Source organism: Chiloscyllium plagiosum, chromosome 2, assembly GCF_004010195.1.
Source record: "Chiloscyllium plagiosum isolate BGI_BamShark_2017 chromosome 2, ASM401019v2, whole genome shotgun sequence".
In the NCBI taxonomy this organism is placed as follows: Eukaryota; Metazoa; Chordata; class Chondrichthyes; order Orectolobiformes; family Hemiscylliidae; genus Chiloscyllium; species Chiloscyllium plagiosum.
This window is the reverse complement of record NC_057711.1, coordinates 116,611,775-116,627,991: the sequence shown is the minus strand read 5'-3', so window position 1 is coordinate 116,627,991 and position 16,217 is coordinate 116,611,775. Positions and strand designations below refer to the sequence as shown.

The window sequence follows — 16,217 nt, the reverse complement described above, 5'->3', positions numbered from 1 at the left end:
TGCCTATCTTCCTTTCCACCTATCCACTCCATCCTCCTCCCTGACCTATCACCTTCATCCCCTCCCCCACTCACCTATTGTACTCTATGCTACTCTATCCCCACCCCCACCCTCCTCTAGTTTATCTCTCCATGCATCAGGCTCTCTGCTTTTATTCCTGATGAAGGGCTTTTGCCCGAACCATTGATTTCGCTGCTCCTCGGATGCTGCCTGAACTGCTGTGCTCTTCCAGCGCCACTAATCGAGAATCTGGTTTCCAGCATCTGCAATCGTTGTTTTTACCGAGGAAAGGAGGTCTGGTTTGGTCTTAATTTCTGGATCCACATCATTGAGAAAGAAACATATTTATTCAGTCATTATCTCATTATTGTTTGTGGGATCTTGCAATGTTCTGTTGGCTGCTGCATTTCCCACATTTCAACAGCAGCTCTACTTGAAATTCTTCATTGGATGTAAAGCACTTAAGGACACTCCAAGATTATGAAAGTCGCTTTTTGTTTGTTAGTTTGCTCCTCCAGCCCTTTCTAAGGAGGAAATTGGTAAATGCTTGAAACAGTAGAATTCTGTTTGTTTGAGATTCCATCATGCAATGGGGCACACCAACAGTTGGTTTCTACAGTAAACCCAAACTATTTGCAACTAGTTCTGGGTTTACTGGAGAAGTCAGTTGTGGGGTGTGGCCCATTGCATGATGGAATTTCAAACAAAGTTCAACTGTGTAGAGTTCAATGTTTGAGTATTTGCTTATCAAATTCTCATTGTGTATCAGGAAGCTTTTACATTGTGGAAGATTCCAAATTGGAATAGTGTGAGGTAAGAAAATGCATTCGCTTATTTTTGAGACCTCTAGAAATATTGAATGGTTGGAGTCAGATGAATTGTTATATAATGTAAATTGGAGGAAAGCAAAATGCTGCAGGTGGCGATCCTGAAATAATTCTGTCACTTGCAGCATGTTTCTACTTTAGATAAAAGCTACTAGATTAATCTGAGCCCGTGGTTTGGACCCCATCCTGGAGAGGCACCATTGAGTGTTTTCAGGACATTGAGCCTGCTTATCAATCTTTCCTACTTCAGATTGAACTTGTCCTCTATTGAAACCAGGATACAGTGTGTGCACAGGTCTGTGTATGTACAGTGTCAGGAAGCAGTGAAAACATCATTCTTTTAATGTTATTTCATCATCTCTTCAGAGGGCTGTTGGGATATTGAAGCAGTATTGATTCCTTATAGTAAAATGCTGTCTTTCTACTCCCACTAACAAATATCTTGAACAGGAGAAAAGACAACGGAATTAATCTGAAAGCTCTTTCTATCAGAGCCAGAGAATGTATGATGGACCAATGGCGGCCTTCTGAATTGTGTCATTCTATAAACAGCAGGAGATTTCCTGGGACTGATTAGTCCCACGCTGTTTGCTCTTGGCACTGGATAGAACACACATGCCAAAGTATTTTAATTTTAGAAAAGAACTAAGTGATAGATTAGATCAAAAGTGTGAAAAATGTTTCAGGCAAATTATTATGTGACTTGGTAACCACTGCTCTGGAAGGGTGTCAAAAGCTTCCAAAAGAGTTACTGAGCAGGCTTTTAGTGTGTTATAACCATTTGAAATTCATTAAAAATGGGCTTTTCAATAGGTGGATTGAATGGACTGGTCCTGGGACAAACAGCGTAAAGCATACCAGCTTGTTTGTGTTTTTGATGTGAACTGAACAGGAGTTTAAAGATTAGCTTTCAGCTCAATTTATAGAGCACACGTATTAAAGGTTTGAAAGGAAAGCTTAAAATGTAGAATTGCTTGAGAAGTTGTAAGAAATTGCAATAGTCTTTGCTTTTCTTCCCATCACTTCTGGTTAATCTGCTAGTGTGTTGTAAGTTACAATTTTCATGACTACTAAAGTGTTGTTTGAAAATATCACAGAGGACGGATCCAAGTCTTGACTTGTGTTTATTTGTGGACATTCCAAAAACATCAAGGTGCTGAGAGCTGGAGGACTAGCAAGACGATATGGACCCCTTCCTGATGAAGGGCTTATGCTCGAAATGTCAATTCTCCTGCTCCTGGGATGCTGCCTGACCTGCTGTGCTTTTGAAGCACCTCACTGTTGACTTTGTGGCTCTGCATAATTGTTTCCAGATCAATTCGTGAATATTAAACCATGGTCCCCCTGTTTTGTAGGCATTAGATCCTGAAGCATGATAAACCTCTAAGATTTAAATCTCATTTGGGTTGCTTGTGAAAAAGTAACTGGACAAGCATTCCTTAATAAATGTTAACACACTGAATTGTCCAAAATGCTTGAGAGAAGGAAGGGATAGCAAACAGTGGCAGCTAATGGCAGATGATGTGATTGGAGAGAGGATTTGGGGCATGTTATTTCAACAGCTGTGGTCTCTACTTTTTACGAGATCCATTTCTTACTGTATGGACCTGGAAGATATCTAATTCTCTAAATGCAGAAGACTACCATAAACTGCGGTACGAGGTTATACAGTTCATAGAACTGCTGCAACGTTAGAGGCCATTTGACCCATCACTGCCAGACTTTTGGAAGAACAATCCTACAGAGGAAAGAGCATTCCAAAGACTCATTGACTGCCCAATCACATGAAATATTCAAGAGCTGCTTTAGGTTATTTCCATTGAAGCTTTCATCAGGGACTAATACCCAAACAAATAATACCCTGTTTGACATGGGCTGTGCTAGTTATTGTTGGAAGAATATCGATATTTGTCTGTGATGCTGACGCAACTAAACCCAGAATTTCTTAAACTCGAGAGCAATTCTGAAGAATTGATAACTGTTCAGTGGAGTCAGAGAGATTTGGAGTAACTAACTGGGCCTGTGACTAAATAAAGACGGAATGAAGATAACATCAGCTTTGAAATTTCCAGCACCACACACTCAACTTGAAAATTCACAGACAGAGTGATAGTATAGCTACATAAAAACCAAATTTTTGCTTTTTGAGTCTGCTTGTTTTCTGCAAATCAATTAAGGAATTTTAAAAATACTTGACTACCTTATTTCTACTTCATTATTTTGCTGTCTAACATGCTCCCTTTTTTGTGTGTGTTTTATTCTTTAGTAAAAACATTCCTATCAAGTTGAAAATCAAGAACGGTGGGGCCTCTTGAATTGATATAACTAGTTTATATATTGAGCAACAGAATGCACAATTAATGCTCATGAAGCATTTGAGTTTTCAGCTCTCCTAAGGTTGCCCTGGAGTCTGCAGGAATTGAAGTTTAAACTTCAGGGTACTGTTGGGAATAGGGGGGTGTGGGGAACTGAAGAATGATTTGAGGGGAGGCATGAAGCAAAGTTTGATTTTTATTTACTTTTCTTTCAGTACTTTCATGCATTACAGTAGTTATGATGCAGGAGGCAGGGAAGGATTGCCAAAGAGATGAATCTGATTAGGTACAATAAAAAAAACAAGAAAGATCCCTTCTGGTTAACTGTGGGGGAAAATAGTACACCTGGGAATAGACCACTGGGAGCATACGCATGGAATAGTTTACACTGGGAGATCACATGTTAATCTCCGGGTATGCACCTAGAAAGAGTTAAAAACCTCGAGCTTCTTGTCAGTCATTGGAGAAACCTCTTTGAAGCAATTATCTCACTATTTCTACCTGGTAATGAAGTAAAATGTCGCAAATTCTTCACGGAGGATTGTTATGGTGCACAATTCAAGTTGAGTGAAATGATGACATGGGGCAAGTACGGTAAGGAAAGCTTTCAAGGCAAAAATTGTAAAGGAGAAAAGAGCCAGTGAGGCTTAGGGAGAGAGTTCAAAACTTGCAGCTTTGGCAGCCAAAGGCAGGGCTGCCAGTAAGCAATTGTTGCCTGCATTTCTGAGCAGTCTACTCAACATCTAGTTTACACATTTAATTACATGCTCTCACCTATATCCCTGTCAACTGAGAAACATCATTTCGAGTTTAAAGGCCATAGGGCAAGGTTTGTAAAGTAGGAGGGAAATATAGTCAAGTCATAACTAATCTTGTTGAAAATTGACTCCTGAGATGTGGTTGTCACTGCCATGGCTAGCATTTACTGCATGTCCCTAATGGCCCTTAAGAGTTGATGGTGAGCTGCGTTTTTGAATTGCTGCAATCCATTTGCTGTAAGTAGACCCACAATGCTATTGGGCAGTGAATTTCAGCATTTTGGCACATCAGGACTGAAGAAAAGCAATATATTTCCAAGTCAGGATGGACGGTGACTGGAGAGAAACTATCAGAATTAGTGTACCTTATATCTCCTGCTCTTGTACTTTTTGGTGGAAATGGTTGTGTTTTAGGAAGGTGCTGTCTAAGGACTTTTCTTCTGAAGAATTTCTATAGTACCTTTTGTAGCTGATGTGCATTCCTACTGGGTCAGAGGTGAAGGGAATGAATGTTTGTGGATATGGTGCCTGTCACAAGCAGCTTGACACCATCCAGGACAAAGTAGCCTATGAGTGTTTCTGGAGCTGCATTCATTCAGGCTAGTAGGAAGTATTCCACCACATTTGTCACTTGTGCCATTGCTCATCCAATTCAGTTTCTGGCCAATGGTAACCTCCCCAGGATGTTGTTAGTGGAGGATTCAGTGATGGATTGTCTCTTAGATGGTCGTTGCCTGACACTTGTGTGAGCTGAATGTTACTTGTCACTTCTCAGCCCAATCAACATCTGTCTTTGGGTTTCAAATACCTAGGTGAAAATTTTAAAAATACTTTCTCCATTCCTTGACAAAAGCTACAGTCTTACAGATGAGATGAGATCAGTATACAATCATCCCAGTATTTTATTGAAGTTACACTAATTCTCCCTTGTAGATTTGATCGTCTTGTTTGAGATGACAGCAGCACAAGTACTCTGTTTATCTGTTTGCACACGCCCAAGATGATGTAGGGTGACATTTCTTGAAAGGCAGCAGCAGGGTTGCTATTTTTACGTCATTGTGACAATGTTCTATTTTAATTACACTTTCCTTCACCAATCAATAGCTTGCTTTCATCTCTAAGGGATGTACTGGTTTTCCACATGGGGCTCTTTAATTCCTCGTCTTCCCTTCCCCTGGAAATAATCCTGGAAGCTTCCTAGCATTTTCTGAAAGCATTTATACACACAACACCAGGTTATAGTCCAGGTTTATTTGGAAGCACAAACTTTCAGAGCGCTGCTCCTTCATCAGGTGGTTGTGGGTTTTGTTGGCTTCTTTCCACTAATTCAACTTGGAAAGGTCTAAATTTCCATAATATTTCCAGGAACTGGCATGGGCCAGAGGTTAAGACAAAATCAATGAAATGTATGGGATTCTTAGCTTTCTAAATAAAGGCATTCAGTACAACAACAACAAAGAATTTATAGACCAGTAAATGTTTCATAAATCACTAAATTAGACCTCAGTAGTCACCATTTCCAGGTGATGTGAATGTCAATCCTTTTTCTTTCTGGTTTTGCTGTCTGTCACTTTCTATCTCTCCCTGTTTGTCATTCTGTCTGTCTCCTTCCCTCCCAATCACATCTCCATTCACTTGCTGCTCTTTCACTAGTCCCTATTGTGTGGCATTATTATAGATTCTAGATGTTTACAACACAGGAGCAGGCCATTCAGCCTATTGTGTCCATGCTGGTCAACTACATTCTGACTACATTCATCCTGTTTTCCAGCACTTGGACCATAACCCTGGAGGCTACACAATGCAAGTGAATATCTAAATACTGCTAATAAGTTATAAAAGTTTTTGACTCCACTACCCTTTTTAGGCTGTGAATCTCAGACTTCCTCCACACTCTGGGTGGGAAAAATATTTCTCTTCAACTCTCCTCTTTGCCTTCTACCTCTTACTTTAAGTCTCTGTCCCCTGGTTTTAAGCCCTTTTACTGATGGGGGACAAAAGTGCTTTCCTAACCGTCCTATTTATGCCACTCCATAACCTAAGTTCTTTCCAATCTTCATTGACCCAAGGAAAACAACCCGAGCAAATCCACTTCTTAACTTTCGTAGACAAACCTCCAGCCCAGGCAGCATTCTGGTAAGTCTCCTCTGCACCTTAACTAGTGTAAAAACATCTTTCCTATAAAATGACCAGAATTTCCTATGGGAAGGAAATTGTGAAACTTGAAAGGATTCAGAAAAGATTTACAAGGATGTTGCCAGGGTTGGAGGATTTGAGCTTTGGGAGCGGCTGAATAGTCTGGGGCTGTTTTCCCTGGAGTGTCAGAAGATATGGGGTGACCTTGTAGACGTTTATAAAATCATGAGAGGCATGGATAAGATAAATAGATGAGGTCTTTTTCCCTGGGGTGGGAAAGTCCAGAACTACAGGGCATAGGTTTAGGGTGAGAGCGGAAAGATATAAAAGGGACTTAATGGGCAACTTTTTCACACACCGGATGGTGCATTTATGGAATGAATTGCCAGAGGAAGTGGTGGAGGGTTGTACAATTGCAGCATCTAAAAGGCATCTGGCTGGATATATGAATAGGAAGGGTTTAGAAGGATATGGTCCAAGTGCTGGCAAGTGGGACTAGATTAAGTTAGGATATCTGGTCACCATGGATGAGTTGGCCCAAAGGGTCTGTTTCCGTACTGTACTTCTCTATGATTCTGTAACTGAACTCAGTATGCCGATTGTGGGATCGCCAGCATTTTCTACAGTTCCAGAGTAACTTCTCTGCCTTTGCGTTCTATGTCTCAGCTGATATTCCTTCTCCACCACCTTGTCTACCTGTCCTTCAGGTATCTGTGGATATGCACACCAATTCCTTCTAATGCTCTATACTTTCCAAGGTGCTTCCATTTATAATGTGATATGAACTCTTTTATTTTCTATAGCAGCTTATGTGATTTACAAAAAAAAAAGTCTACAGGAACAAACTAATGTCTACCTGCCTTATCCCAAGATGTTTTGCTCACAAGAACATATCTCACTTGATAGGGTTTCACAGGGTGAGGAAGGTTTTTCACTTGGTAAGTGAGGAGAATCGCAACAAGGGGCCAAGGATTTTGAGGTATTTGGCATAAGAGCAAGTGAGGAGATTAGAATTTATTGTATGTGGCAAGTTTTACCATCTTGAATATGCTACCTGATGCATTGGATTGAAACGGATTCAAAAGTAACTTTGAATTGGGAATTGGATAAATCATTTTGAGGGATAAGATTTGTGGGTCATGGGGAAAGAGCAGGGGAGTGAGACGAATTGATTAATTCTTTCAAAGAGGCAGCAGGAATGCAATGACTAAGTGGCCTCCTACTGTGCATTATTATTCCAACAACAGCCTTCACCAATCTGCAATGTCGCTATTTAGAACAATAGAATCTTGCTAAATTCTTTCAGCATGTGTCAGACTGTTCACCTTTGTTACTACTGCAAGTGTGTGGTTGATGACCAAAGTCGATGTCCGTAGTAAACCATTAAATTGTCCTGCTTAATAATCAAAAACCTATATGATTTGTTTTCAAATAAATTCTCATGTGTATTGTTGATTCTCAGCCATGACAGTTGTTGGCACTCTTGCCGCTGAGTCAGAAAGTTGTGGGTTCAAGTCCAATTCCAATACTTCACAGCAAAACACAAGGCTGATCCTCTCTAATATTGAGGGAGTGCTGTACTATCAGAAGTGCGTCTTTAGATAAGATTTAAAACTGAGGCTCTGTCTTCCCTTCCAGTTGATGTAAAGGATCCCATGGCTGTATTTTTAAACATGGTCTTCACCTTAGTGTCCTTTTTAAAAACTTAACTCTTAATCAGCATCACTAAAACAGATGAACTGGTTATTTATCACAATACCCTTTTTAGGAACTTGCTATGTTCCACTTGCTTCATTGTAGCAGTGACCACACTTTAAAACTATTTCATTGGTTACACAGTACTTTGGGATGTCGTTGAGTCATGAAATGCACTATGTACCAGGAGATAAATAACTGGGCTGTCAAGTTTTGCCTGAGACCTTGTTAGAGTCACAATGAATCTCTTGCCCCATTATTTTCTTTTAGACAAGTTTGGCTATCTTAAGATTTCTATCCTTTTCCACACCAGTTTAAATGTAGACTGTGGCATTTGAAACAGTTCCTAGATTCAATTTACAAATAAAACAGTTCATTTTATTATAAAGTATGTCGTCTCACAGTACGTTTGTTTTTTATGAGAAATGCTCATATTACATATTGTTTTTTATAAAAAATCTAGATTAGTTATGGAGTTACAAGTCAATGATACATAGTCGTAGTTATCATTGTGCTCAAAGTTGTTACTGTAGTATCTGAATCCGAAAAAATGGCTTTCAATAAAATCTATTTCACTAAGAGAAGAAAGTGAGAATTTTAACAAATTGTAATGATCTGGAATGTGCTGCCTGAAAGGGCAATGGAATATTTTCATAAAGGAATTAGATAATGGGATGAAGTTTATAAGATTTAAAAGACATTTGGATAAGCACATGAATAAGAAAGGTTTGGAGGAATATGGGCCAAGTGCAGGTAGGTTGGACTTGTTCAGTTTGGGATTATTGTTGGCATGGACTGGTTGGACGGAAGGTTCTGTATGACTCGGAGCAAGGAGCAGACGAGTGGGCTACTTGGAAGGCTGTTTCAGAGCCACCATACGATGGGCTAAAGGCCATGGGATTGTGCAATAAGCTCAAAGGGTTTCATTCCTTTCCAGAAGCCGAAGTCTCCCATCCAGTGAAATTTGAATCCCGTTAGGATGGCTCTGACAGGCAGAGTATCACATGTGTTGATATTCCACATGCCTTGTTCAACATGAGTCCCATGCAACCAGAGGAGTTGACCAAAGGCACTCAAGATTACAATGGCAGTCACTTAGTAGAAAAAGATGACTCCTATAATGCAACACAGATTCAATAAAGTGTCACAGTACATTTTGAAGCACTATCACAGTTGTAATGTACGACTTTATGAAGAACAATTAAACACTCAAACAGCAATGAGTGATAAAGATCAAATATTGTAGTTTGTTATTTGTTTGTGTGACATTGATGGATACATTGAAGAACATCACTGGTTGTGTATGTTAGTGGCCACTGGATCTTTCATGTCTACTTAAGCTAGATGACCCTTGATTTAATTTGCCATCTAAAGAATGGCACCCTCTGATACTGGAGCTCTTCCTCAAGACTGATAGTAGAGTGTCAGCCCAGATCTGTATCCAAGTTCCTGGAGTGGGGCATGGAAACAAAATGGTCAACTATCTGATTTAAAGACAGTTTGCTTACCTAGTTGAACCACTGTTGACATCTCTCAGGCTTTTCTACAATCCATGGTTTATACAAGTATGTTTCACATGACTTTATGACAACAGGCACCACTGGACAATTATTACATGGCAGCACCTTTCTCTTTGATCGGATTCTTCTGTCTTAGTCACTAAAACCATCCTTTGGGGTGCTTCACTGGGTTTAAGGCGCTGTACAAATACAAGTGTTGTAAACATGAGAGGTGAGGCAGTCGGCAAAATCTGTAACATGTTGCTTTAATGTCAACCATCTTGCTTAAACGAAGGACAAGACTGTAAATATTGGACATGCGGTTATATGAGCAAGCTTTTGTTAGTGTTTCAAGGATTATGATTTGTATATTTCACAAGAAATGAGAAATAATGTTTGCATGGTATTTGGTCAAATGTCATTACTTTTTGCTTGAAAGTGTCTGGCTTTTATTTTAACGTAAAGGTATTTTCCTGCAGGAAATGGCTCCCGAGGCCAGTATCCCATCACCAACTCACTGTTTATTTACATGTGTATTATACTTGACACTGGTCTGGCTCCCTGAGAGCCAGCTCTCAGTGAACAGAACCTCTGACACTCTGGTTTATATCAGTCAGCCAGAGCTCCTCAATTGGACCAGGAACTGGTCCAATCAGGGTACCCATATTCTGAGGTCCACCATGGCTGACCTCGTTACAATTACTGTGCTACATTTCCCAGCTATTGCTTAAAAACCCTTAATGTTTCTAACAGAATTTTGGATTTGTTTGTCGTGACTGCAATACTGAACAATCTAGGACTCGTCTCTCTTTTTAAAAAATAAGATCTTGATCACTCTTCACTTCTTTTAGAGAGAAAACAGGTTAGTGAATTTCAGGAGAAATATCAACTTGGCAGTGTTGAGAATGTGGAACTCACTATCACAGAATGGTAAGGGTGAAAACTGTAATGTATAGTATTTGGCATACATTTATGGGCAATCTGGATAAGCACACAAAGGAGGAAGTAATTGAAGGTAAGGCCAGTGGCGCGAGGTAAAGTTGGTTGAGAAAAGACTTCTATGAATATAAACATCAACCTAGACCACTTAGCTGAATGGCCTATTTTACACACTGTCAGCTTTCATTTCGCACCGGCACACAGAATACATGAGTTTTCACCTGAAGGCAATTTGCACAGATATTTAATGAATTTTTTTATTGTTGTATGATCAATAAATTTTCTTTTCCACTTCACAGGTTGTTTTCTGTTTAATCTGTTTCTGTGAAGTTTGCAAACCAGTCCTAAATTGCTACACATCAGAGAGGAGAATTTCTGAGAGGCAGTTCTTTGATAACTTGGAAAGATAACCACCAGGTCAAATATTGAGTTAAGCACTTTGAACGTAGCCTGTAAGCTCTGGGGAAAATCCTCTTGTTCATTCTCACAAAACTCTGCCCAAGTACCATTTTACACCAATTTCTATTTGCCCATCTTGTGCTCTCAATGGTTCCCAGTTTGACAATACCCCTCCATTAAAAGTCACATCCTTTTGTATGAATCCCTCCATGACTTGCATCTTGTTATCTCTGTAACCTTGTACAAACCTCTCGAATTATCTGCAATTCTTCTAGTCAACTCATCAATGGTGTCTTGCCTTCACATGCTTGGGCACTAAGATCAGGAACTCCCTCCCGAAACCACTGCTTATCTCTTTCTGTTTGTGCTATTTCAAATAACAATTGTTCATGCAGATTAATACAAGACTAAGTTATAGTTTATTCAAGCAAATGGGTAATACAAGCACTTACAATTGGTACAGAATACTATCTGTTAAGATGTGAGTTGATCAGTCTTTGCTTCGTGTTTCCTATTTTGTCTTTGGATCTATGACTCATCTCCTTTTCATTAGTGCTAGATTCTCATCACCAACTTTCTTTTTGGCTGGGGGTGAAATTGTATTTCCAAGAACCACTCCTGATGCTTACTCATCTTGAGCTGGTATGTTTCCACACGATTCTTTCTGTAATTTCCTCATGCTGCAGTTTCAGTGCATTCTTAGAGGACAGTTTGTGCATCTTCCAAGCTCAGCATGGGTTGACCAGTTTACCTGTAGTTCTTCTATTTGGTCAATAAATCCACATTCTAACTCTGTCTCACCACGTTGAGTAGGCCACTGACAAAACCTATCTTTTGACCAAGTTTTCAGACATCTGCTGTAATGCTGACTTATTTGATATAGTGCAACATTGTGACCGATGCTCCTATCAAATGCTTTGTGGAATGATTACTCTACATAAATGCAAACTGTTATTTTTAGCCACTTGTAATAAGAACAGAAAATGTTGAAAGTCCTCTCATCTGTCTGTGTCTGTGGAGAAGGAGAAACAGTATTTCAGTGATCTTGTATCGGACCTTAACCTAAAACATTAACTTTGTTTCTCTCTCCACGTAAGCTGCTGGACCTACTAAGTATTTCCAACATTCTCTGTTCCTGCATACAAATTCCAGAATCCCTGGTGCTTTTCTTTTTGTTTTACGCTATTAATATTTGCACTAAACCTTTTGTAATATACTCCTAATTGCCAATTTCAAACGTACAAGCAATTTCTCACTTTGCCAAAAACACAGTATAGCAAATGATGAACAGTAGTCCAATGGTACTTATATAGCATACCCCAATAAAGCAATATGTAGTATTAAGCTTTCTAATTCACTCTGGTGGTATTAATTCACATTTTTAACATTAGTAATCTAGTCAAACCACCTACAGAAGCAGCTATTGAGTTGAGAACATCAGTGGTTTTCTTTTACCTCCCCCCATATTGTCATGTGGCTCCAGTTCTTTGAGTGGGTTGCACTGTAAGAGCATAAGAAGGCATTAGTCATATTGGTACTGTCGCTGTGTAATTGGGGGCTGGATTGAATGAGGTGGGACTATTTGCTTCATACATAAATGCCTGTCTGAGGGGTGGAGAAAAGAGTGATTGTCAGTCTCATCAGTAGGAAATGTTTTTGCTGTTTGTTGAAACGCTTCCTGCAGTAATGATCATGAAATGTCAGTGGTGCTGAATATTATGATTTATACTGAAATAAGAGTTTGTTTGTGAGCCAGTCACGTTGGGATTTGAATGGTAAGGGCTTGCTTTAACAAACTTTATTTTAGGAACTGAGACAATTTATTATGTGTTGGCTAGCATGCCAAAACAGCTGAGCATAAACTAGTGGCACGTATCATTACCTGGTATGAGAGTCATGGATGCAGCTGTAGGTGAATTTGATGGGATTGATCATCTTTAGATGTGATGTAGCGAAATGGCTTCACCTTTTGGTCTATATCTTAGAAAGACTTGAGAAACCTGCATGAAGGTGCAAGATATTTCTATTGTTATTACTGGGATTGTGGTGTTTATCAGTAGATTCCCCCCACCGTGGGCGGCACGGTGGCACATTGGTTAGCACTGCTGCCTCACAGCGCCAGAGACCCGGGTTCAATTCCCGCCTCAGGCGACTGACTGTGTGGAGTTTGCACGTTCTCCCCGTGTCTGCGTGGGTTTCCTCCGGGTGCTCCGGTTTCCTCCCACAGTCCAAAGATGTGCAGGTCAGGTGAATTGGCCATGCTAAATTGCCTGTAGTGTTAGGTGAAGGGTTAAATGTAGGGGAATGGGTCTGGGTGGGTTGCGCTTCGGCGGGGTTGTGTGGACTTGTTGGGCCGAAGGGTCTGTTTCCACACTGTAAGTAATCTAATCTAGATTCAGTCCACCCATGTATACATAGGTTATTCAGATCTGACTAACCAGAACCACTGAATTCAGCCCAGTCAAGTTCTGGATGACATTGTAACAGCGATGACACTCCTAAAAGTATTAAATTTGCTGTGAATTTTGCAATACTATGAGGTCAAACAATTTAAAATGTATTAGTTTTTTTTGTAACAATTCCAACAATTTCCCCATTTGTTTATTTCAGTGTAGCTCATATCAGATTATTGCACTGAGCAACACAAAGGAGTGTTTATAATATGCTACTTTTGGAAATTGACATTTGTTAAGTTGACTTTGATAGGCCATTTCCATTCAAAAAATGCTATTCATAACTACCTGATGAATTATTGTGACTGTGTTTTGAATGCAGATTAGCCCTCCTTGTCTTGAGATCGATTTGGTAAAATCCTCTCAGTGATGCTTAACATTTCCATGGAGGGTCTGGAACACAGTCACAGTCTAGAAACAAATGATTGGCCTTTTAGGACTGAGGTGCAAGAAATTTCTTCCCTTGAAAGATTAGATTAGATTAGATTAGATTACTTTAGATTACTTTACAGTGTGGAAACAGGCCCTTCGGCCCAACAAGTCCACACCGACCCGCCGAAGCGTAACCCACCCATACCCCTACATTTACCCCTTACCTAACACTACGGGCAATTTAGCATGGCCAATTCACCTGATGTGCACATCTTTGGACTGTGGGAGGAAACCGGAGCACCCGGAGGAAACCCACGCAGACACGGGGAGAATGTGCAAACTCCACGCAGTCAGTCGCCTGAGTCGGGAATTGAACCCGGGTCTCTGCCTGCCTTAGAAGTCTGTGGATGCTCAATCGAAGATATTCAAGACAGATTGGTAGATTTGGAGGAAATTGAGGGCTATGGGATATATGGGAAGATAAAATTCAGGTAGGAAATCATGGTTTTCACGGATGGTAGAACAGGATCCAGAGGGCTGAATCGTCAACTTGAGGTCAATTTTTTTCTTTGTATTCTAACAACAGCACCACCCATTCCTTGTTCAAAGCTTTTCTTTTGAAAGTTCAGGATGCAAACATTTAATAGCTGCATTTATAGCAGGACCTGGAAATACCAAGATTGAGTTGACAATTGGTAGAGAACATTTGTTCTCATCAACTTTTTCAAAAGCATGACTGTCAACCTTCTGGAGCTCACCATTGACCAGAAACTTAATTGGACCAGCCATACTAATAAGTGGCTGTAAGAGCAGGTCAGAAGTTGGCTACTCAATTGAATGCTTAATACCCCTGGCCCACTAAATGCCTCTTCACTGTACATGAGACTCCAGTCAAGAATTTGATGGAATATACAACTGGCCATAACAGTGAAGAAGCTTGTCAGCATCCAAGGCAAAGCAGTTTATTTAATGAGCACTCTGCACTGAGACCTTTGTCCACCCCATCCATCACTAACAAACCATGTCCATAGTGTGGTCTTCTGGATGCAGTTCAGTAACTTTAACATCTCCCAACCTCATGAACACTACTGCAGGGGAGGACATGAGTATCATTGTCCTAGGGGTAGTGTCATCTCCCAAAGGTATTCTCCTTGTCACATTGTCATCCTGACTTGGATGCAAGCATTGCCTTTGGGTCAAATGCCCTGAAAGCAGTTGCCTCTTGCCACTGAGGGAGAATGGGCGGGGCAGGAAATTTATAGGAAAATACAGCTCTCTCTCAAGTTAATTCAATTCAACTGAACTGGACAGTAAGGGGAACCTTGTGTCCCTTATACAGTGTCATGTATGGAAGGAGAAATATATTGTGTAATTAAGATGTTGCAGAAGGCATCACTTTAAAGTTATCTTGGGCAGAGAATTTATTGAAGTAGTTATTCCTGTTACATATCAAGCATGGAAAGAGCCTTTGCAGTATTTTGTCCTTACTTAAAGTCAACAGACAAAGTATTTGCAGTTGGAGTGATATAGATAAAAGACACCGTTTTAAAAACTAAGTAGGACTGAACAACTTGTTCAAGCGATTTTGTATTTCTTCAGTGTACACTAAATTTAACTATTCCTTGTGAAGTCACCCTTTGGTTTGTATTGCTCATTTGGAAACTTGTTAATGATTTCTGAATGTGTATCAAGTCACCTTTGTACTTTTTTTTGCCATATATTGTTTGAAGAACTTTGGCATCTTAATCAAAAGGTACCTCTTGTATTGCCTGAGGGCTATAAATCATTCAATTTGTTCTCCATAGTTAAATGTGATTGGATATTTGACAACAGGTGCTTAGAGTGTTTTAGAGAAATTGTTTTAATGCGAAATGAAACTTTGCAGAACACAACAACCTACAGTACAACTGAGTACTCAAAAAAAAAACTTAGTTTTGAACACTTGAAACTGGATTACAGCTTTGATTTGGTGAACAGTGCAGGTAATTTGACAGTTCAACGTGGCATCACAATCTGATTTTGAAGTCGGGTTTTCTTCAAATACTCTCTTAAATAGGACAATACATTCTCAAATCTCAGATTCTTTCTTCCTTTCAGATACTTTGTTTTCAAGCATATAATGTTTTGTTTGCCATAATTAAGATGTTTCTGATGAATGGGGAGTCCAGAACCAGGGGTCACAGTCTAAGGTTACAGAACTGGATATTTCGATTAGAGGTGAGGAATTAATACACCTAGAGCTTGGAGAACCTGTGACATTCTTTGTTACAGAAAGTGTTTAAGCCCAAAAAAACTTTCATTTTTAAGAAGGATTTAGGTATATTTCATAAGGTTGAAGGGTTGAAAGAGTACAGGGAGAAAGCAAGGACAGGGCACTGAGTTGAATGAGCAGCCGTGGTCAGATTGAATGGCAAATCAGGTTCAAAGGGCCAAATGGCCGCCTCCTATTTCTGTGTAATTCAAAGAATGGAAGCTTCATCTAAAAGATAAAACACATTTTTAGTGGGTTTTATATGAATTCTGCAGCATAACATTTTAGCACAAATCTATATTTCTGCACTTGTTCACATTTGCCTTTTGGAGAGCAGTCATGTCACATTTTATTCCCTGAGGGTCATGTGATATTAATCTCTGTTAGTGCGTGGTGACTTGACTTCATTTGCTGAAGAAGCTGAGATTTATTGAATTGTACTTTGCAGTCAGATGGTCTTTCATTTCACTTCAATGGTAAGGCTTGCATTTCCTCTCTATGAAAGCAAACTTACTCTTACTCCCCTTGTTCAGCCTGATGTCTTGTTACAATTTAATTGCTTCAGCAAATGGG

The 16,217-nt window shown here is 39.8% G+C and overlaps 1 protein-coding gene across 7 annotated transcripts in view; it reads left to right on the top strand.

Moving 5' to 3' along the window:
- The window catches only part of LOC122563264 (phosphatidylinositol 4-phosphate 5-kinase type-1 beta-like), a 159,054-nt gene that overhangs the window by 74,886 nt on the left and 67,951 nt on the right, over nt 1-16,217 (top strand). Inside the window, exon 1 of one of the 7 annotated variants that reach the window (XM_043716960.1) lies at nt 15,304-15,375. The exons of the other annotated variants lie outside the window; for them this stretch is intronic. The gene's annotated coding sequence lies outside the window, so the exon portion shown is untranslated. Of the gene's footprint in view, nt 1-15,303; nt 15,376-16,217 lie in introns of those variants that run through there. 7 annotated transcript variants of the gene reach the window in all.